Genomic DNA, 21,475 nt, shown 5'->3' on the forward strand with positions numbered 1-21,475 from the left:
TATAAATTTATTTTAATTTTTAAAAAAGGCATCTAGAAAGAAAACCAGAAGTTGGTGTTGGTACACAGACCAGAGAGGTGCTTCAATAGAGGCCTGACATACAAATGTTCAGCTAGAGGTTTAAATCTGAAGTATCAGGGTGTGCTACTCATTTTCTCCATATTTTGAGACTTGTGCCAAAAAACGTTGCTCCAAATATATTGTGTTTTACTCAAGGTATCTGCAAAAACAAAACACAAGACACTGTTTTTTCTTTTCATAACATTGTGTAGGGATTTTTACTCATTAAGGATTTCCCTGCTTTTTTATGGTTATGAATTGTTTTACTTAAGAAGCTTAAGACATACTGCTTTAGTGCTTTCCACTTGGTTCTTCACAGCTGTAAAACTTTTGGACTGATTTCTGGTTTTATTGCTAATGCCGTAACAAAGTTTTGATGAAAACCTGTCGTTCTGGGAGGTGCGGTGTTTCTAACCTGAGTCTTCATGGTGATGTAGTTGATATCCCATTCTGCAAGCACACTGGGGAGTGAATCAGTGAAGGAAAAATAAAGGGCTGGATGCCACGCGTGTGCTGTGCTCTGGGCTTGTGCTTGTACCAGGTTTCTACTTAGCTGTAGTAGCCCTGCCCCAAGCCCAAGGCAGCAAACCCCAGTGCAGCCCCACTCTGGTGTAGTCCCTCTGCTTGCCTGGTCTGCTCCCTACCATTTCTAATTACTAGAACAGTAATTAAGACTGTGACTAGCTTCCCTTGTTTTTAGGATATATAAATTAACAGGAATACAAATGCTTTACAGTATTTTTCTAGGGTTACCAGCTGTATCAATCCCTCTGAGAGTAACATAAAAATCAAAATAATTTGGAGTCAGGATTCTTCTGCTGGAATCCTTGAAGGATCCCATACCCGTCCTCCTGGTGAGGAGTCTCTTTTCAAGTGGGAGAATAACTTATATTTCCTGTGGAAAATTATTAAAATGTTATTTCCTTTTGTCTGCTGAACATGTATGGGAAATACGATCCTGGAAAAAAAATAATCAGTTTAATATTGCAGAAATGCTAGTTTTATTTCTTCCTTTCCCAGTTTCAGAGTGTGTTGCAGAAGTTACCAACAGAGCAGGAAGACACGTTCCCAACTCCTAGTGTGTGTTAAGAACCTTCCAAGCATCACAGCGATCAGCATCTGTTGGGCAATATCCCCCCCCCCCCGCCATGTCAGTTGCTTTAGGAAAAAAAAAAAGCTTGCTGACTAAACGTGTAAATTCATTTGACCTTTCATTTTAAAATGCTATTTCAAGTCAAACCTATCCATTAAAAGCTGTATCACAGGTTATCAGTGTTTATGAAATGTTTGAGTATGCACTTGGTATCTTCGCACACATCTCAGCTTATCTTCACTCTGTCTGCAAGCCATCTGCTCCTTTCCTATGGTCATTGTTTTCCATATTAATTAGTACAGAGTGTCTGCTGACTAAATAAGGATTTAAAGACTTAATTCCTATGTGCCTAACTATTTGGGGAAAAAAAAGAAAAAAAAATGCAGCAATGCTGCTTGGAATTTGCAATCATTAGTATAAAGCTGTGAGTGCACTTCTGGGTGTTTAGGCAGCTTGAATAATTTAGAGCCTTTATATAGAGCTGACTTGTCTCATTTGATTTATCTTCTTCACATAGGATTTTGTACTATTTCTGGGTATTTTATTATCTCTATTGTCTCTTACATTGGTAATATGGATAGAAGCAGAGAGAATGAGCGAAGATAGAGTGTAGCATCTGCTTACCATCAATCGATTTAGCAATAAGTGATATATAAGCACATTTAGCCTTTCCCATCAAATGCGAAAGTCAGGCTCTGACTAGGAGACAACAGAACCATACTTCCTCCTTTTACATTTCTCAGCCTGCTATTTTTCCAAGTTTTTTTCCACTTTTTCAAGTTAATGGCATTGACGACCACAAAAGGGGATAGCTCTCTTAATAGAAATCCTTTGTGCTGGTTCCTGTGACCATTTTTCTCTAAGGTGTATTGCCGCTCACTTGGATCATGGCTCCTCACAGCAGGACGCCTGTGTGAAATGAAAGGCAACATTTGGGTTGTGGGAAAACTTTTCACCTCCTCTGTCATGTGAAAATTATTCGCCTTTTTGCCACAGAAAGTGGTCTTTTGTTGGGAGAGAAGCTGCTGTGTTGGTTCTAACAGCAGCTGGTGCGTGGCGACGGGCTGCGCACCCTGCAGGGTGCTGGTGCGGGAGGATGGGACTCCTGAAATAGATGCTCAAGGAATGCAGGACACAGACCTGAAGTAGCAGGGCTAAGAGTTGGCCCAGCTTCAAGCTGAAATTTGATTGTCATGATTACAGCATGTCTCAGTTTTTTTTGGCGTTGATTTTTAAGTTGCTGGAGTTTGGCTATAAATGATTATCTCAGAATTCACATCGTTAAAATGCAAGCCCATTGCTTTTGTAGCTACAGCATCAGCTTGAAAACATGCTACCTAATCGTGTTACCTATTCTCTAGTATTGGGATGATTCTCTAATCTCATTCTAAGTGACCTAATGATTCTGAGGACTGACCTCACTCGTGTTGGATATGAGCGGACGAGGGAGTGTAATAGAGCTGACAAGCAATGGCACAAGGTGTTTGCTGTTGTTGCACCGGTGTTTGCCCTTTCTGGTAAAGAGATATTACAGCCCTGGATGTTGAGATGGTTGCCCCATTTGGAAATGTGTGTTTTTAGTCTGCCTTCTTTAGGAGTTTCAGTAGAACTTGCACCGCGTCCACACTGGCCATGCATTTTTGGTAAGTGTATCCAACGTGCTGCACTGGAAAACCAACAGCCATTTATTTCCCCAGGTACAGAATAACTCACAGCTGCCCTGTTGCACAGTCATCACGCTTTTCTCCTCAGCAGTTGCTGAGATTTCCCTAAAACATGTGGGATGGCTGTTAGGATGGGATCCCGAGGCAGGCAAAGGCTCTGTGGTCAACCACATATGGGAACAGCCATGGCTGATGAAGAGCTTTCCCCATCTGCAAAAAGATCAGACAACAAGCTGTAGGTAAGAAAAACTCCAGCCACCTCTGTGTGCCTCCTCACAACCACAGCTCTCACTCCATGAGGTATTTATGGGAAAGAAACACGGTCTGTATGGAGGGCCTGGGGTGTGATGCCACTATTCTGTGATAAATTCCCTTTGAAGGGGTGAACAGTTTGGCTGCGAAATGGTACATACTGAGAGCGTGCAAAATGCAGCAGTACTGGGCAAACCCAGAAAGCTCCAAGTCTCTCTCTTTCATGGCTGTGTACAGCATGTGTGCCCAGTAAAAACAAAAAAGCTTAATTACACCAAATCTAATTTCATGAACCATTTGAGTGAGGAAGCACATCATTCTTAGCATGTAAATCTATTTTATCATTCTATCCTACATTTTTGTAGTTTTTTTTTTTTTTTTTTTTTTTACACGCAATTAGGTTTTGTGTGCAAAATGAAATTGAAGGCATATAGGTAGCTATTGGAAGTTTTTGCCTACTTTTGCTGACACGTAACAGGTATTGGGAATGCCTTGTGTAACAAAATAAAAGCCGTGTATTTACTTGGTTCCTGTAAACATTCTTCCAGTCCTGAAAGACCCCTTATCTGACAGATTCTAATTGAAAAATGTGATTTGATTTTGATAGCACAGTTTCTAAATGCTTCTCTTTAAACCCAAAGTTCTCCCATTCACTTGCAGTTGCTGGCTTTCGGTGACAAAGTGATCATCATGATTGTAATTAAATATTTATCACACAGTTCCCTTTTGTCATTTGGATGTTACAAGGCAGGCAAAGATATACTTTAAAGGCTGAGTAGTAAGCTATATTATGATAGTATATCAGGCAAATGAGTGTTTGATGGGCTGCGTTAATGCGAGCTAAAAATAAAACCCCATCTGTTCACCTTTCAAACTGCATCAAGACACTGCATATGGGTTGCGGAATAATTTAATGAAACGCAAATGAAAATATGTTTATTTCCATCTCGAAAAGAAGTGAAACAGGCAACTTGTTAGTAAAGATGTTTTAACAAGCAAGGAATTGTGTGCTTATGGTTTTTCTGGAATACAGTAGCACTGCATTAATTTAAAAGCATAAGTGAGTAGACGTAGAAACAGATACTCACCGAAGGCACTGCCTCTGATAATCATATAAAGCTCAAAATCTTGATATCTGGTGCCAAGGATTTGAGTTACTGCAACAATTAAGGATGTGTGCTGCTAGCATCACTTCTACGGAATGTTTGTGTATCGTGATCTTCAGAATTACTATTTGTCAGTGCTCATTTTTCTTACAATCTAATGAGTTCTTTTAATTTATTGGTAGAATATAGAGAAACTCCAGAGCCACATGCTGATTTACCCCAGCTAATGATCTGATATATGCAAATCAGCTCTCTCAAGGTATAATGCATGCTCTGCGTCATGCCAACATGCTGTGTGATGCGAAGAGATAAAGGGAGATGCTGCTTCCTCTGGCTCATGTGGATCCTGGTGGAAGTTGAAGCTGCTGGAGCAACAGTAATTTTTGTGTACTGAGGACTTTTCACTGCTCTGGCTATCTTAATACTTTCAGCTGATTGATTTTTGTCACTTTTTCTGATGATTCTATCTTTGGCTTGGACAAAGTTATGTTTTTTTCAGTGCTCTTTTGTGTAATAGTCACACCAATGACTTCATCTATTGCTTTTACCGAGCATTTCCCATTGATTCTCCTTTCTGTTCAGCCAAAGCTCAACCACTTCTAGTGAGTTCAAATCACACAACTTCTTTTGCTGGATTTCTGAAACAAAATTGAAAGACCCCATATAAGCTTTAACTGCAGTTGAAGGGCACAGGAGGATTTGGGTAGCTGTTGAAATGGGTGACAGGTGTAATCCTGAAATAAGGAGTTAGCTTCCTCTGTACATCTCTTACAGGTGAGGAAATGCTTAGCAAGGCAGGGTGAAGCATGAAGGGTCAGTCCAGTTATGGAAAAGAGAAATAGGAGAAATATAGAATCACAGAATCATCCAGGTTGGAAAAGACCTTCCGGATGATCAAGTCTGACTATCACCCTGACCTCCTGAGTCCCATTGCTACATCATGTCCCTCAGTGCCACAGCCACATGTCTCTTACATACCTCTAGGGACAGGGAATCCATCACTGGCCCGGGAAGCCTGTTGCAATGCTTGACCACCCTCTCTGTGAAGTTCATCCCATTATCAGGTCTGCACCTAGAACTTTGTGTATTCTAAGCCATGTAAGCTGATAAGAGGAGAAGAGCTTGGAAAAGAAAAGGGCTTGGCTAAGATGTGTCTTGTGGTTCAGGCTACTGAGGTGTGTCATGTGTTTTCTCATCATGATGCTGGATGTCACTATTTCTTCTCAGAGGAAAAACTGATGTGAGTTTGTAGGATGCTTCAGCAGGGTCACAGGAGGATGCTGCAGACTGCTACCCCATGTACTCTCTTTCCTGACTTCAGCTTAGCGGTTGCTGTCAAGAGGAATATATTTTAAAAAAGGTGCGCTGAACATGCGAGTCAGAAGGGGTGTGAGCATATATAGATATAAAAAAAATAAAAAATCATAGTATTCATGTGAGTTGAACAGATTGGCTTCCCAAATAGCTGGGATGTGTTAGAACAGCTCTGAAAGCCACGTGCAAAAGCCTTATGTTAGCGGGGAAAAACTGTCTGATTGATCAGATTTTCCAGGTCTCAGACCTCTGAAGCTGTTTGATGGGATCTGTTAGGCAATTGCTTTTTGTCAGTCTTAAGTGTAAACTTTTTTTATTATTTTAAAGATTTATACATGCATTATTTTTGGATACTGGGAGGTACAGAGAAAAGTGATGGAAAATACTTTTTTCCCCATAAAAAAAAATTCTTATTCAAAATCAAAGTATTTTAATGGAAAGCTTCAAAGAAAATGAGAAGTTTTGAATTTGTGAAAAAGTGATGTTTTGTTCTTTGACTTCTATACAATGTAGTTTTCATAGAACTTGTTCAGAGATCAAAGATCTCTGAAGACGCCTTCAGCCTGGTGTTCAACCACCTCATGTTAAATTGTGTCCACTTTCTGTTTTACTTTCTGTGCCTAAAGGACAAATACTATCTGGTAACTTAAATACATTAATACTAGGGTAACTTAAATACATTAATGTCAATCAAATTTATGAAAGCAAGTCTACCCAGGTTTAACTATATGTATGTCTGCCCTTCCTGGAAGCATGGCTTCTGTCTAATGGATCAAGCAAAGGCTAAGCTACAAGAGCAGTCTAGGAGAGGTTCACTTCTCATGGTCTTGTTCTGTGTTGGTACTAAGTGTCATTGTGTTTGTATGATTGTTTTTTGGAAAGCGTTTTTATTGCTCTGATTTTGTAGTTTTTTTGCTTCTGTGCACTTTCATGGCACTCCGTGCAAAAAAATGATATCGCTACTGCTCTTGAAATCTAATGCCTTACTTACAGATCTAAAGGTGGCAAGAAGGCAGCCCAAAACTTTTCAGGTAACCAACACAGACTAATGTAACGAAGACTAATGTACAAGTTGATGCAAGTGCTATTTATCAGCTATTTTATGCATTGCATGTCAGCTAACTTTTTTCCTAATGGAAAGCCCAAGTTTCTTCATAAGTTTTCTTTTCTCTTTTCCCCTTCTTTCTCCCACGGCTGACCTGTTGAGAAAATGAAATCTATTCAGCATTCATATTCCTTTTTCCCATTGTTCTGGTGATGACTTCAGTATTGTATTACATGTGCGTGCTGTTCCAAGTACTGTTAGGGTTTTTGAAGTCTGAAGGGTTTTTTATTTTCGATATGCAAGTTGAAAAAAGGGTGTTACATTAAAGATTTCTTTTCTTCTGAAGATAGAGCCAGGAAGAATCTTTTCTTGCTTTACAGTGTTTCCTTCTTTTCCCTTCTCCTTACAACCTCAGGATTAGATAATTCTCTTAATATTTTTTTTCCTCACATCTACAACATGTTTGCCTCTTAATTTTGCTTTCTATATTGCTTGTTCTCATTTGTACGCTGAACTTTCCTTGCCAATACAGATGCACATTAATGCAGTGGATTGAATGTATTCAGAATAAAACAGACATTAATAAGTGTGCAAGAGGGCTTGCTGCTGGCAGGCTGCTCGCCTTTCCTCTGCTGTAGACACCCACTTTGCACCATTCTGGTTTTCTTCCTCTATAAAACCAGAATGCAAAACAGTGAGAAAAACGTGCAACTTGGCATAGGAGAGCATTCCTCGAGTTTCTTCCTTAGCCATCGTACAGTTTGTTAAAAATCAGCTGATAACAAGTTGTTCTGAAACGGAACCCCTTGATTTACTTTTATATACTTCAGCCATTTATTTCCATTTAAATCCTGAAGCCAGTGCTAGATGCTTCCCTTTGCTAGATGCTTCCTGAGAGCTGCAGCCCATTAATAATAGTGGGCGTTCTGTAACATCCGAGTAATGGGATACAGGCTGGCACTTTGTTTCCTGTCTTGCCATCACTCCTCGCACCAGGAATCAGTGTTTCGGGAGACGTAATGAGCTGTCACGGCAGTTGATAATGGACTATGAAAAATTTAGCTGGCAATCTAGGGGATGCCTGCGCAGATTTTAGCTGAGCAGTCTTAACTAAAGCTCTAAGCAGCTTAAAGGAAGCTCAGTTGCTTTAATGGGAAACCTTGAACAGAAGAATCTGGAGGCCATGTACTAAAGAACTGGATTAAGGAAACAAGTTGTAATTGAAGGAAATACTGAATGCTCTTTCAAAGTAGTCAGCACAGTTTGGTGTTGTGGTTTATCCTTAATTAGCAAATACAAGATTTGAAGAAAACGGTAAGTCATTCAGGGATACAATAAGACGTGAAAATATGAAAACTAACTTTGTTCTTTGAATGTAAGCACTTAAACATTACCAACTTATTTATTCTAGGAATGTAGCCTTTCCTGATTTATTACACGTCATCGAGTTCATAAGGTGGAGATGCTATGGAGAGTATACATTAAGCTACTGAAAAGTATGCATGCAAATATTATTCCCATTTGTCTTCTGGAATCCAATTAATATCTCTTTCCCTCTGGTACCAGATAGCCTTACTGGCTCATCAACATAATTAATGCCTTGGAAGCAATATTTCATGGAGTCTGATACTCCTTTTATTTAAGACTAAACATTTCCAACATTCAAGTCAAAAAAATCAGGTTAAGATTTGTGTTCCCTGGAGATAATTCAGGTGCTTTAACTTAATCTGCTTGTGTTTCTCCCGGAGGACAGGTTGGTGCCACTGATGTCTGCAGTGGCAGGGATTTTAGACAACTCAAATATCAAAATGTCACAACTTGCTGCTTTAGTGCTGGTTCCCGTGTAATTAAGTAATCTTATTCCTTGGGTCACAGTGTACAGAGAGAGGTTTGATGTTCCACTTTTAAAGCACAATGAACAGTAAATAGCATAAGCAACAATTTTCTGAGCTATATGTTCCTCTCTGTGACACCCTGTGGTTGCACTTAACTCATCCCTGGTCTGCCACAGCCACTTGTGAGTTGATTGAAAGCACTGTGCTCTAAAGGAAGAGTTATTTAGTGGGACAGTTCTGTTCAGTGTGCATAGAAAGGGGCAAGGTCTTCACCAACAAACGAGAAATGGGTACTTTGTGCTTGAGGATAAAAGCCTCGATGTGTATCTAACACTGGAAGGTCATTTCTAGCGCTCACTGGTCTCACTGTATGAATACAGCCCAGAATTTCTGGAGCAGGACGGCAGCTGTTGGCTGTGTCTGCAAGTGCACGGCTGGTCATCTGCTGTGCACTTACCCCACTGAGCAAACACTGCCTGCCCCGAGCAATGGGCAGGCAGCTCTTAGATTTCAGTGGAGCTTAGACTTTCGCTAAGTAGGATCCATACTTTCTTAAGTGAGAGGAATAATCAGGAAACTCTTTGGGGGTACTTCAAGCCTGTTGTAACACTGCCAAATTAATTTTGTATCTAATACATTACTTGTTAAGTATCTGATCTATTCTGTCAACACACTAAATTCTATTCTAATGCAAATGAAAACCAAATTAAGTTAGCCAAACACCCATATCCTTTTGTCTCCTTTCTTCTATGTCTTTTACACCATATTCTAGGGTGATTGTGGCAGGCTTATTAACGGATTTGATTTCAGTGAATGCCACTGTTGTAAAATGAGAACCTTTATTCCTCCACAGCTTGAAAACATCTCGCAGCTGAAAAGACATTAGTACAGATAAATCCAAATTACTCACGAATATGTGAGGTGTTCCCTGGCTCTGTGGTCCTTCTCTTTAACCCCTTTTGTAGTTTAATCTTAAATATTTATTTGTTCTCTTCAGATGCTCTGATTTTTTTGTTACAGTGTAATCTCTTTAGTCTACCCCAATGTTTGTTTGTAAGTAGATAGGCATAACCTATAGGTACCATCTCCCGTCCTATGAATGTTTGCAAAAATAGGTGGTATGAATGCTATTATCATGTAAATGCAGTAAAACAAAGCTTAATAGTTCAAAATATTTGATGTATATGAAGAATAGGTTTTAGTGTGTAAAATCTGCAATACCCTTAGAGGTCCAAATTTGCAGAAAACTTACTCTTAGAGAGTAGCTTTGAATGAACTAGTCTGTTAAAGATTTATATAAGCACTGAAAGTAATACTCAGTGTACAGGTTTGGTAGAAAATATTTACTAATTGGCAAATTATCTCTTAGCTAGATCTTTTTTCAAGTTGTTATTTTGAGATTGTGATTTTTAACACTATAAAAATAAGCTTCATAGTTTTCTGCAACAAGAACATGCAATCATACAGCATAGAGGAAATCCTGAGGCAGGCAGTGCAAACTATTCACAACGAGACATCCTCCTGGGGGTGCCCCAGAGTCGTGGTACGGAGCCGTCCTGCACATGGGGTCTGCAGCCTGGCCACCAGGGTCCCTGGCTGTATGAGCTGGGGAGCAGGGCAGAGGCAAAGGGAAGAGGAGGAATGGGAAAAAGTAAAACTCTGTTACTGGAAATTCAATACAGCAAATGGATACTTGACAACGAAGCTACTCTTTGAGACAGCACAGTAAAGTAGGAAGGGGACTGTAGCTCTGTCTTTATAGGGAAGGATCTGGGGCAAGTGCAGCGGAGGAGATGAACAGGTATGGACTGGGAAACTCCGTGACTCTTAGGAGTGAAATGGTTCCTAAAGTATCACATTATTTTCTATACTGTTGTTCCTGTAAACTTCAAGTGAAGTTTACTTTGAAAGGGAAAGAAGTTTAGAGGATAAAAGGCTGGAATATATTTGTAGAAGAGAGAAATGGATCCTGCTGCCTTCACCCTCCTTGCAGCCGCCTGTATTTCTGGCTCCCAAACCACCAGCCCTATGTGCGGCAACAGAAGCTCATCCAGTCAAACTGCCAGACTGATTCCACGGTACTCGTGTGATCAGTCGTATACTAAAACTGCTCAGAACTTAAGTCCCAGCTGAAGTGAATAATTTGATTAAAGAAAAATCTTCAGGTTAACCTAAGTATTCACATCAAACCTTACAGCAGTTGCAAATACCAAATATTTTGGATGAGCATACGACAGCAGCAGTTTTGAATCATTTGCTCAGCTTTACATATCAAACAATGAGGGCTGAGATGCACGTTGTTTAAATACTTATTGCTAAATCCTGATCTCTAAAATCTCCTGCAAAAGCAAAGAGTTTATTTATTGGACAGAAAGAAGCCTGTTTCTTCTAAATGTCACATAACCCCCTCTACCTCAGACTTCTTCCAGTCCCAAGAACGTGGAAATTATAAGAAGCGTTTATATAAACTGAAGCCCTATGAGCAGCTCTGTCCTTCTCATGTCTCAAACGCTGAGTGCTGAATTTGTTAAGAGTAGCTTGAAGCAGTTGACAGGCAAATGGAAGGGGCTGCATTACCATCCATTTTTAACTGTGCATTTAATTTGGTAAATAAGTAACTGCTGAGAATCTCCAAATATTAAAGGCTATCTCTGATGAAAAAAAAAAAGAGCAAAGATGAAGAAAAATACTTTCCAGTAGTAGGTGCTTGAGATTATCCAGATTTTGATTTTCTGTAGGGAAAATTAGCACTTTGAAAATTGTTTATTTCTGCTATTAATACATAGCCCAGAGCTCAAACCTTGGTTTTCAGAAAAGTAAAAGAGAATAATTGTATTAATTAGGAGATGGGAAAATAAATTTTCACTTCCTGGGGGAAGAAACAGATTGTGTTTCCTAATGATTTTGCATTTGTTCAAGTAATTTTGTAGTCCGTTTTGGAATGGATCAGAATTGTATCAACATTTATTATTATTATTACTAATATCTGGACTGTAACAATCAAAGCAGGAGCATAAAAATGCTCATGAACTGTTGATAGTAGTAGGGGGATGGAGTTTGTGCCCCCCCCCCACCTGTAATTAAGGATTTATCCAAACGTTCCAGCCAAAATGAGCCGGATCCTCCTTAATTTCCTTTTGTTTTCTTCTACACAAACCACGCTTGAGAGACACTGATTTAATTTGGTAAAGAATGCACTGGCTGCCTGATGACTTGCTTTCTCCTTGCTCTTGTCTTGTTAACAATTATCTTGTCAAAAGGTAATGTAGGCAACAGAAGCAGTTAGAAAACTTCTGATAGAGGGAAACTTTTCTTCCTTGCAGCAAAACTTAATACAAAAACAATCAAATATTATTACTTAAAGGTCTTACCAGATTGTTTTCCAATAAAGCAATCGCTGCCTTTACATTTTAAATTTTCTGGACCTGAAACCCTGCACAATAACGCAGAATATGGCACAGAACAGATCTAGACCTGAAATTATGTTAGAGATATGTCGTGCAGAGCTGGGTCTGTGCTGTTCTTGTGCCTGATCTCCCGAGGACGATGTATCTGGAGTGCTCCTGTGATGCTGGGGCAGCACAAATTGCTGCCTCCACTGGATGGTACCCGCAGGAAGCAGCAGTAATTTCTAGTAGGCTTTTCTTGATTAATCTAATCTACTTTAAACTCCGAGCAATTGTTCTCTACATCTGGTTTAACTTTTAAGGGTTCTGTTCCTAGCTCAGATTGAAGAAAGTTTTAGTGCCCAAAAGATGTGTTTCTTTCCAAAAATATTAACTGAAAATATCTTTCTTTCTAATTCCTTGTGTTATTTATATCCTTAAGTCATCGTGGGTAAAACACTGTTGTGATTTCTGGTGTGTGTGTGGCTATTTGCCAGCTGCCCAGGGAGGAGCTGGGCTTTTGTTTAAAGTCTGGGCAATGTACACATCACGTACAGATGCTGTAAATACACAGCTGGATCAACAGAAAACCAAAAATCCCTTTAGACATCAGGTTTCTTGATGCAGTGATGTTTTGGGCTTGGCTTTTCTTCCACCTCTTTGACAAGTGTAGGGGAGAGGAGGAATCCTGTTGCAGGTGCAGCTCCAGGTGCTCTAGATCCATCAGCACTGGGGAGAGGATGGGCAGGTTTTGCTGGGGTGCAAAACTTAGTCTGTCACTGACTTTGGAGTTGCAGAACAACAGTTGATGGCATTATTCTTAGCAGCTCATGGTGAGCTTTAAAGATTTATATAAGTTTTTCAACTCTCAGGCAATGTGCTAGCTAGTTTTGGCCTGAAGATGTCTTCCACATTCAGATGCAGTAAATTCAAGGATTCAGGATAAAGGCAGAATCAAATTGAATTTACTGCCTAGATTTTTCTTTCAGGAAGACCTGGAAACTGATTATACATTTAATAATGCAGAAACGCATGCTAGCTGAAAAATAATTTTCATTCTTTACTTTTGTAGTTCTTCTGTAAAGGTTACAATAACAACTTTGGGAGCAAGTTCAGGGGCTTCAATTTTTTTTTTTTTTATACATTTACTTTAACAGCAAATATTGAAAGTACGGTAATGTTATTTGCCTTACATTTTGGGGAGGAACACTGGTGTTTAGTAATAGAAGGGAAAGCTTATACTAGGAAGTTTGTATCTGTTGATATTTGTAATATGTACAAATTTAAAACAAGATTTTCTTGCACCTTTTTATTCAATAAAGAAGACACTAGCAGGATCATAACTATAATATTTTAACCTCATTTACAAAGTTGTGATTTTGATTTTTTCCCTAACAAATGCAAGTGAGAAAAGAAAATACATAACAAAGAAAATATGAAAGGGAGGAGAGTTGAAGGATGAGAGAGGGAAAGAAAAGGAAGCCGCGAGGCACTAGTCCAGTCAGAGACATCGGTGTCCTATTGTTAGCAAGGTAATTAACATTCGCCTCCCTTTTGGTCCGGCAATTCTTGAAATGTGAGTGCATTGGCAGAATAACACCTAACTGATACGTATATAATCATAACTCATTTGCTATGGTGTAATCTTGTTATGAGACTTCAAGAAAATGGGTTTTTACTACATCTGTATGCCTGTTGTATTGTCTTTTGTTAGTTATTCTGGAAATCTGTTTCCTTTTTTGCTGCCTGGGAGTTTTGGACTTAAATGACAGTATAATTGTACCAGGTTTGCACAGAAAGCGTGCCCCTGTTTCTTCAGACAGGGAACTGAATTGTGACCTCCAGTGCCAATTAAAGCAAATCAGTTTTGAATGCATGATGTTCTGCAATAGCACCCTGATGATTAACTCGTGATACTTGCCAACATACTGAGGTCACAGCTATCTTTCTGTTCTCTGTTTTTGCAGTGTCTTCTGCAATATGACCTTATCCCACAGTTCTCGTCTCTACCTCATGGCTGTAATTCAAGTGCATTCCTAATAATACCAATTATTTTTTTTAAAAATTAATCTGAAAATGCTTGTGACTAATGGGAGGCTATGAGAAAATCTTGGTCCTACTCACTAACAGCTCATGAGTTGAAAGAGAAGTAAAACATTCTTGCAGAAATATTTTTTTCTTGATCTTTTCCACCTATGCTTAAATATTCCTGGAAGTTTGGAGATGCTTTCTGGAGCCTCATTGCCATGGTGATCAACTCCATGCATGACACAACAGCATGAGTCAGTGCAAAGGAGAAACCCAGCCATGCTTTCAGCCCCTGCCTTTGTTTACATCAACATAGGCTGGGAAGGAAATGTTTTGCCTTCCCTCTTAGCCCTGAATAGTACCTAGTAGCGGGAGCTGCAGGAAGATGTAAGGGTGGTAGACAAACACTGGAGGAAGAAAATACGGAGGTAAATATAATCTTTGGTTGTTGTTCACGAATTATGGAAATGCAGGGTGCAGCAGCTGTCAGAACAGAGGTGCTAAAAGACAGTATGTTGGCTGGAATAGAAGTCTTTCTGCTAGCACCGAGTACGGTGTTGCAGTGTGTTTAGTGACTGAACCTCAAGATCAGAAACTGAAGATAAGGTTTTTATTTCTTATATCTTTTAAATTACCATGGGGCTCCCTTTGTCTAGAATTTGGTTTCTGCTTGAATTCTCGTCTTGTTTTTTATTTTTTGCCTGTTTGATTCATAATGTCAAAAATCTGCCTGAAAAGACTTTAAAGTACATAATAGAGGCTATGGTATTTTTAGTGCCGCATGGAAAGGTTAGTTAAGCGGGGCAATGTTCTTGTTTGCTCTGGGTCTGTCTTTTCAGCTTCCTCCCTTCTGAGATGTCAGGTTGTTAAATAAGAATCGTGTTCTCCAGATTGATTCATTTTTATTTTTTTTTCCTTCACATACTCTTCAGGAAGTATTACAAACAGTGGGAACTAGTGGAGTCAAATGAAGGGACAGTGGGAACCAGATTACACAGTTCAATTGCCTATAAAATGTTAGAGCAGCATGCTCTGAGCTCCCTTCACACAAAGGAACAACTTGGAAAAAAGTCTGATAGCTCTGTGGGGTGGGAGGAGGAAAGGGCAGAACAGCATGTAGTCTTGTCCTGTCCCCTTCGACTTACCACTCAGTGGTAACTGGTAGTCCCTAAAGACCTCTGCTGAGCTGACCCACGTCCCTATCAAATGTACAAGTCAAACTCAACCCATGTCTTCTAGCGGATAATTTCAAGGAAGCATGAACAATCTGATCTTGTATTGTGGCTGATTTTACACACCTTGTGGAACACCTGCACCCTTCTGAATTCTTCAGGCAGAGAAAGGGGTTCCTGGCTGCCTTGAGTACTGCCATCTACTTCTTGTGGGACAACACCTGTAAATAAAACAGAAACTGGCGGTGTTGACTGAAATAATAGAAATGATCCAAATAAATTATTTGGATGATTTTTATTTTACTAGTTTTGGTGTTGAGGTGTCTACTGTCAGACCAATGCTGTCTCGTGCTAACTTCTTGCCAGAAGGTCCAACAGTCCTGTCTTATTTTTCCTTTACTTTTAAAAGTGTAAAACCACATGAATTGCACTACACTTAGGTTTTTTAATAATTCCTTTTTTTTTTTTTTTTTTTTGAGCACTTTATCCAACATGGGGTTTCACAAAAGGATACTGTTCAGCATCAGATGAAAAAGCTTTGAGGATGAAAGCCCAGCAGCGTGCCCCAACTCCTGTAGCAAATGAGAGGTATTTACACAAAGGGTACCTGTAGCTGTTTTCTTCCCCTGGCCCCTTTTTGTGCCCTTGTGCAAGCAAGAAGCTGTAAGCAAGTGCCTGGAGCACGCTGTTCGTAGGGACTTCCAGCTCTCCTTCTAGAACACAGCTCCAGGGCTGTTTGCGCATTTGAACTTTTGGATGTTTATTTTTTTTTTTTTTTTTTTGGATTTTCCCCATTGGCAACTGTACAGTACTGTGTAAAAACAATGGCAGTGCCCAAAATGTAACGCAAAGAACAAAAAGCTATGAAACTAATGTAAGCTGATGTAAGTTGCCAAGAAAAAGAGAAAGGGTTTTAAAAAAACAAAAAGGAATATATATATATATATATATATATATTTTTTTTTTTTTTCTGAAAAAAAAATAAAAGGCAAACACAAGGCAGAGGGCTGTGCGAGACCCCCCTGTACTCTCTCCTGGATATCTGCTTCATCCTTATGCTTGCAGTAAGATCTCCCCTGGCAGAGTGTGTGAGGAATATTTTTAGTGAAAAGCCAGTTTAAGAACTGAAGCGGTAAGGGAAAGTGGAATTACCATGAATTATTTCTCACTCGCTCCCATCTGATTCCATTTCTCTCTCTGGCAATGCTGCCAGTTGCAGAGCAAGGCAGACGATTTTTATTTGAAGATGTAGATCTTCATTTTCTGCTGAAATTTAAGTTAGAAGTAAGAGTTTAGAGGCTTGCAGTGGGTGAAGTTTACCTGTAGGCAGTTGGATAGTAGCCATCCGTGCTGTTTTTTCATTGCCATCCATCCCCAGTTCCACCTTATCCTGTAAAACTCATTAGTGGCAGCACGGTTTGCAACACACAGGGAATACCTGGCATAGTGATAAGTTGTGAGAGAAGAAAGTCTGAAATGATTTGTCCTGAGATATCCACTTCACTCTCCTACTTACTTTCCTCCTTTGTATCATGGAGCCTTTGCTAGATGATGAAACCACCGCCTGATAGGAGAGCTGATGTTTCTGATGGTAAATGTTACGTTGCTATTTAAAAATTAAGGATAGAAATGAAATAATATTACTTCAGAATATTTGAAGCCGACTGAGCTCCTGATCTTGACTGAAATATTTGCTTCTCACTTTATAAAGCAAGAGTAAGCATGCCTAGAGATGGGTTCCTGCCTGTAAAGGGCATGCTGTTTGCTGCTCCTGATTGTACGAGGCAGTGTAGGGCTGATCCAGTGTGTGCTGGATCATTTTGACGCTACTGATGTTCCCACCAGTCTTTCACGGTCACATTCAAAGCTGAGGCACTCACAGCCTCCAGCAGTCTCATCTGATTTAATCTCTTACCGGAGATTAAACAAACATTTGGCGATTTTGGCTGTTCATAATTTCCAAAATACATTGGCCTTTGTAAGTGTCTTAATATGGGTGTTTTAAGAGTTTGCTGGGTACTTTTGCAGTATCTTGTGGTAGGTGCCACTGCAGGGCTTACAAGCTGTTTGAAGGGCTGTTGCTCTAGTATCATACCCTAAATAAATCATGCATGTTTGTGGGTGGCTTTGATTTGACTGAAAATAAGTGTTCAAGTAGTTATTGACCAACAGAGCTCTCGTTATTCCCTGCCAGGCCTGCCAGTGCTCTGCCACCCATTACTTGGGTCTGTGGACCCTTTCCAGATGTCATATACAAAAAGCTGAAAGCAGAAATATAATTTATACTATCAGTGATCCATTGCTGACAGCCATCGTGATACAGTTCAGGCAAACAGTGTCTTACTGAGCTGGAAGCTAATCGCCTGGAAAGCTGGATTTCAGCTTCTCCTGTATGTAGGAGTGCTGAGCTTTTAGCATGAGGATACAACAGAGAAATGTGCAGCACAAGAAGAAATTATTAAGATAATACAAAATAGGAAAGAGGAAAGCATGAAGAACTGAGAGGAGATGTTAAGAACCAGACCACTCTGCTGTATCTATAAAAGGAATAATTTTCAGAGCCACTCAGAGGACTGCAGTTTAATTGAGCTTAACAGAACAGGCTAATAGAGAGTTGTAGGTGGACAGGCAGCTGCCCTGTGAAGGAAGGAGTCAGGAACTAACTAACTAACTAACTAAATAAAATCAGAAAATCAGCAGAAATAAACGACATCCCATCACTGAAGAACGGAGGCAAAAATGACACCTGGTTAGAATGATAAATAGCAAATGAACTCTTTGCTCTTGTTTTTCTTCATAGGTCTTGAACAGGAACAACTCCTTGTTTCTCCAGTTTTTCCTTCACATGATCTGACACGTTTTCTGTGTGCAAGTGAGTACTAATTCATCACATATGTTGGATAGAAAATTGAGAGTACATAATAGGTGAACCAGAAAATGCCACATTCTTTTCAGCCTATTTCATTTCAACATCATTTCAGTGATGTGCAGTCCTTAGGAAAATTGGATCTAAAACTGTTACTATGCTTTGTTAGGAAAAAAAATGAATTTATCAAAGCTATTTAAAGTATGGGTATAATTCACAAATCTCCATATTTAAGCAAGTAAGGTCACTTTTCAATATGTGTTTCTAGCTAGTTGGTGCACTGTAGTATGTTATGCAGCTATATTAGGCAGCAGTTGAAACCATAGATATTTATATAGCACAAAGAGAGAAAAGCATCTTTGGAAGCAAGCTGCTTGATGATATGTAATACTAGGAAGGTTCCAGTAAAAATAAGTCACTCTGGTTTGAAGAGCTTAAATTTGCCACGTAATGTTTACACACGCGTGACGCAGTGGCACTGCACTGGAACTGAGGAGCTGCGGAGTAATCCAGTGTTCAGTAAAATTGTAATTGGCACAGAAAACAGTAAACAACTGTCTTTTCAGTAGGGCCTTCGATTATTGTAATGAAAGGGTAAAGAAACTGCAAACATGGAATCAGAATTCGGAGCTCAGTTTTCATCTCTACAGAAAAACAGCTTTTCTAATCCAGGAGGCTATTCTAGCTGTTGGTTTTTAACTCCTGGTTGGAATTGCCCATTCTCTGTCCCGTTTTCTATTCTGAGGCCCTGCAGATCTCTAAATAGTAAGTATCACAGATTCTTTTAGGAGAAGTTGGGCTGTTTGGCATTTTTTTTCCTCTAGGGAGTCCTGTCAGAGCTCAAACACCTCAGCAGTTTGAAAATAATTCATCTCCAACAGCTCTAATGGTGTGTGTTGCAGGGTAAGAATGATCTTGCTATGTTGTCATCTCTACATTGTTGGTAGAGCCCAAAAAAAAGAGTTTTCAATTCTCAGATAGATTCACAAGTCCATGTAGATGTGTGTTTCCCATTAATGAAAATTATGGGACTTGAATTGTCTAAAAGTATAAGCATATTTTGAGTAAACAAGCAAGCTGTACATATCACTTCTTTTTATTTATTTATATGCTGCGCTGAGACAAACTGAAGGAAATCAAGTTACTCCTACAGAAATCACTGCAGGCTCATGTCCACAATGCCAGCAGTGAAGATGTAACAGGCACATGAGGCACTTTTTACTGCCAGAAGGGTCAAAAAATAGGGAAATCATGAAGAAAGGGTTTTAATTAGGTTAAATTTTGCATTAGGCTTGTACTGATGTAAGTACATATGAGATGCACTTCACTCCTGGATGCTGGCTTAGAGCTGCACTGGTGTTGTGTGTACTGAAAGGAATGTGTTCTCGCATGAAGTGCAAACTAAAAGGTCTTACAGAGTTTGGGAAAATCAGTGTGAATAGGAGGGGTTAGCCACTCATAATTTCACTGCTTTCCTTACTGAAGGACTGCGTTGCTGTACAGCTGGGACAGACATCGCAGGGGCAGCAGATCTGTAGACTTCACAGTTCCTCATGCAGCTGGGCCTTCTGCTCCAACCGCCAGCTCCATCCTGGAGCAACAACTGTTCTGGCTATAATAGCCAGGATTCACAAGTTTCCCCCAAAGCCTAATCTCTTTAAGATCTACGTGGATTTAAAGTCTGGGCTTTTCATTCTACATCTCTAAGGTATTGCCAGAAACCATAATAATAATAGCTGAGGTAAAATAGAAAAGAAAGGAACAGTAGGAATTCCTTTAAAGGATGCTTTTAATACTGCTTTTATTGCAGATGCTTTCTGTCTCACAGCTAGGTGCAAACAAGACTGCTCTGGTAAGACTTGCATAGAGGGAACTGACTTGTGTGAGGAGGGCAGAAATTTTAATTAGAGAAATGCATGCTGCTTTACTCGTGGCTTTGCTAAAATTTCCCTTTATTATTTTTGTAAATATAAATGCCTTTTAGACAGTCTTTATATTGATTGTACAGTAATTGGGAACAAAATTTTCCCCATAATGGAAATGCTAGGAAAGAAAAAAAAAAATTCTGAAATAGCTAAGGTAATGCTGGTAGTTTCAGGCACGTCTTACCATAAACCAGCAAAGTGAGAGAGAAACAGGCTTTTTATGTCCTGCAGAGTAGATCCTGCCAATCTGCATCAGGACAGTTGACGTAAACCCTAGGTTCTGAGAGTTTTGCATGTCCCATTTCGCTTTGCTTAGGTCTCAGGCCTCTAGCTGAAGAGGTCACCAAGCACTTCCTTTGGAAGATTGAATCATACACTGTCACATTTCACTGTCAAAAATAACTCTTGCTGTTTAGCCTGCATTTTCACTGTCAGGAGCCTTTCTTGATGCTCAGTCTGTATTTGCACTTTCTTAAAGTTCCTTGTATGTTCTTGAATACTCTTGAAGAACTTTCCGTAAATAGGCTTCTACAAAGCTTTGTTCTTGTTGGTATTTTTTAAAGTCTCGCCATCAGTAGGTCTTATTTCTAATTACACAATGTAACTTTTTTTGATCCCTTCAAACATTTGTTTTTTTTTTTTGGAGGGAGACTGTATAGAATATCTGGAGCATAATTGCAATGTGTGTGTGTATACATATAGGATAAGAATCAGCTGTAATAAGAGGGTGTTTGGGGTGGGATTCTTCCAGGGGTCAGTCTGAATGCAGCAAGTTGTATTAAAGATTTATGAGTAGCTTGTATGTCCAGAAGCATTAACTTGTTTCTGACCAGCAATAAATGTGCAGTCTTGGTCATTTGCTACTCCACAAAACCAGGAGATGAATTTGCACCACCTCTTAGAAAGCACAGAGCTCATAACCAGTTTCAGTAGAAAGCAGAGGTAGATGTAATTTCTTAAATGCTTCTTGTCTGGACAAATAATGGCTTGTAATTGATCACTGACTGTGTTGGTTAATAACTAATAACGTTTCATTCTTCTGAAATATTCCAAGCAAATGGCTCAGGCTAGTTAAGGAACTTTGTTTATTCATCTATGTCCTGTTCCTTCATCTTGCTGCAAGTCCCTTCATTCATTTCCTACTACTGGTATTCATTGGTTTCCACTTACATCTGTATTTGCAGATGACCTTGAAATACAAGTGCTATATTTCTTGAAGGTTGCCAGGCATCCATGGGCTTCACCGTGGATAGAATCAGAACTTGTGCTTGGAGGATGCTGAGGTTTCTATCTCTCTTCCTGCAAAGCGATTACTTGCATAATCAGAAACACTTGGTGTATGGTTCTGTAAACTTTAGTGCCAGTTTTTGTTTGGCCTATGTATTCCACCAACAGCAAAATGTGGCCTCAAAGCAGCAACAACCACCTTTTGTAAAAGTGGACATTTAAACGGGTAAGAGCCAAGCTGCAAGTTAATGTGTGTGGAAATATTAGAAAGTTGCCTAAAATACATCTGGGACATTCAGCACTTGTATCTTTACATGAGCAAGCGATTGTTGCTCTGGCTGTTTGCATTTGCCTAACCTTCTGTTATCAAATAAAATCATGAACAAAATAAAATTTCTGTCTGAGACAAATATGACTGGAATCCCAAGAAAGACTCCAAAGGTCAGATCAGCTGTTTTGAAATATTGTTCCCTGGTATCTACAAAACCTTAGTGACATTAAA

General features: G+C 39.5%; 1 protein-coding gene across 8 annotated transcripts in view; it reads left to right on the top strand.

The window, feature by feature from the left end:
* ZNF804A (zinc finger protein 804A) overlaps positions 1-21,475 on the top strand; it is a 448,502-nt gene that overhangs the window by 185,166 nt on the left and 241,861 nt on the right. For 5 of the 8 annotated variants that reach the window (XM_072040465.1, XM_072040466.1, XM_072040469.1 and 2 more), the window contains one exon: positions 17,756-17,827. The exons of the other annotated variants lie outside the window; for them this stretch is intronic. The gene's annotated coding sequence lies outside the window, so the exon portion shown is untranslated. The remainder of the gene's footprint in view (positions 1-17,755; positions 17,828-21,475) is intronic. 8 annotated transcript variants of the gene reach the window in all.

The sequence above is a fragment of the Anas platyrhynchos genome, chromosome 7 (assembly GCF_047663525.1).
Source record: "Anas platyrhynchos isolate ZD024472 breed Pekin duck chromosome 7, IASCAAS_PekinDuck_T2T, whole genome shotgun sequence".
NCBI lineage: Eukaryota > Metazoa > Chordata > Aves > Anseriformes > Anatidae > Anas > Anas platyrhynchos.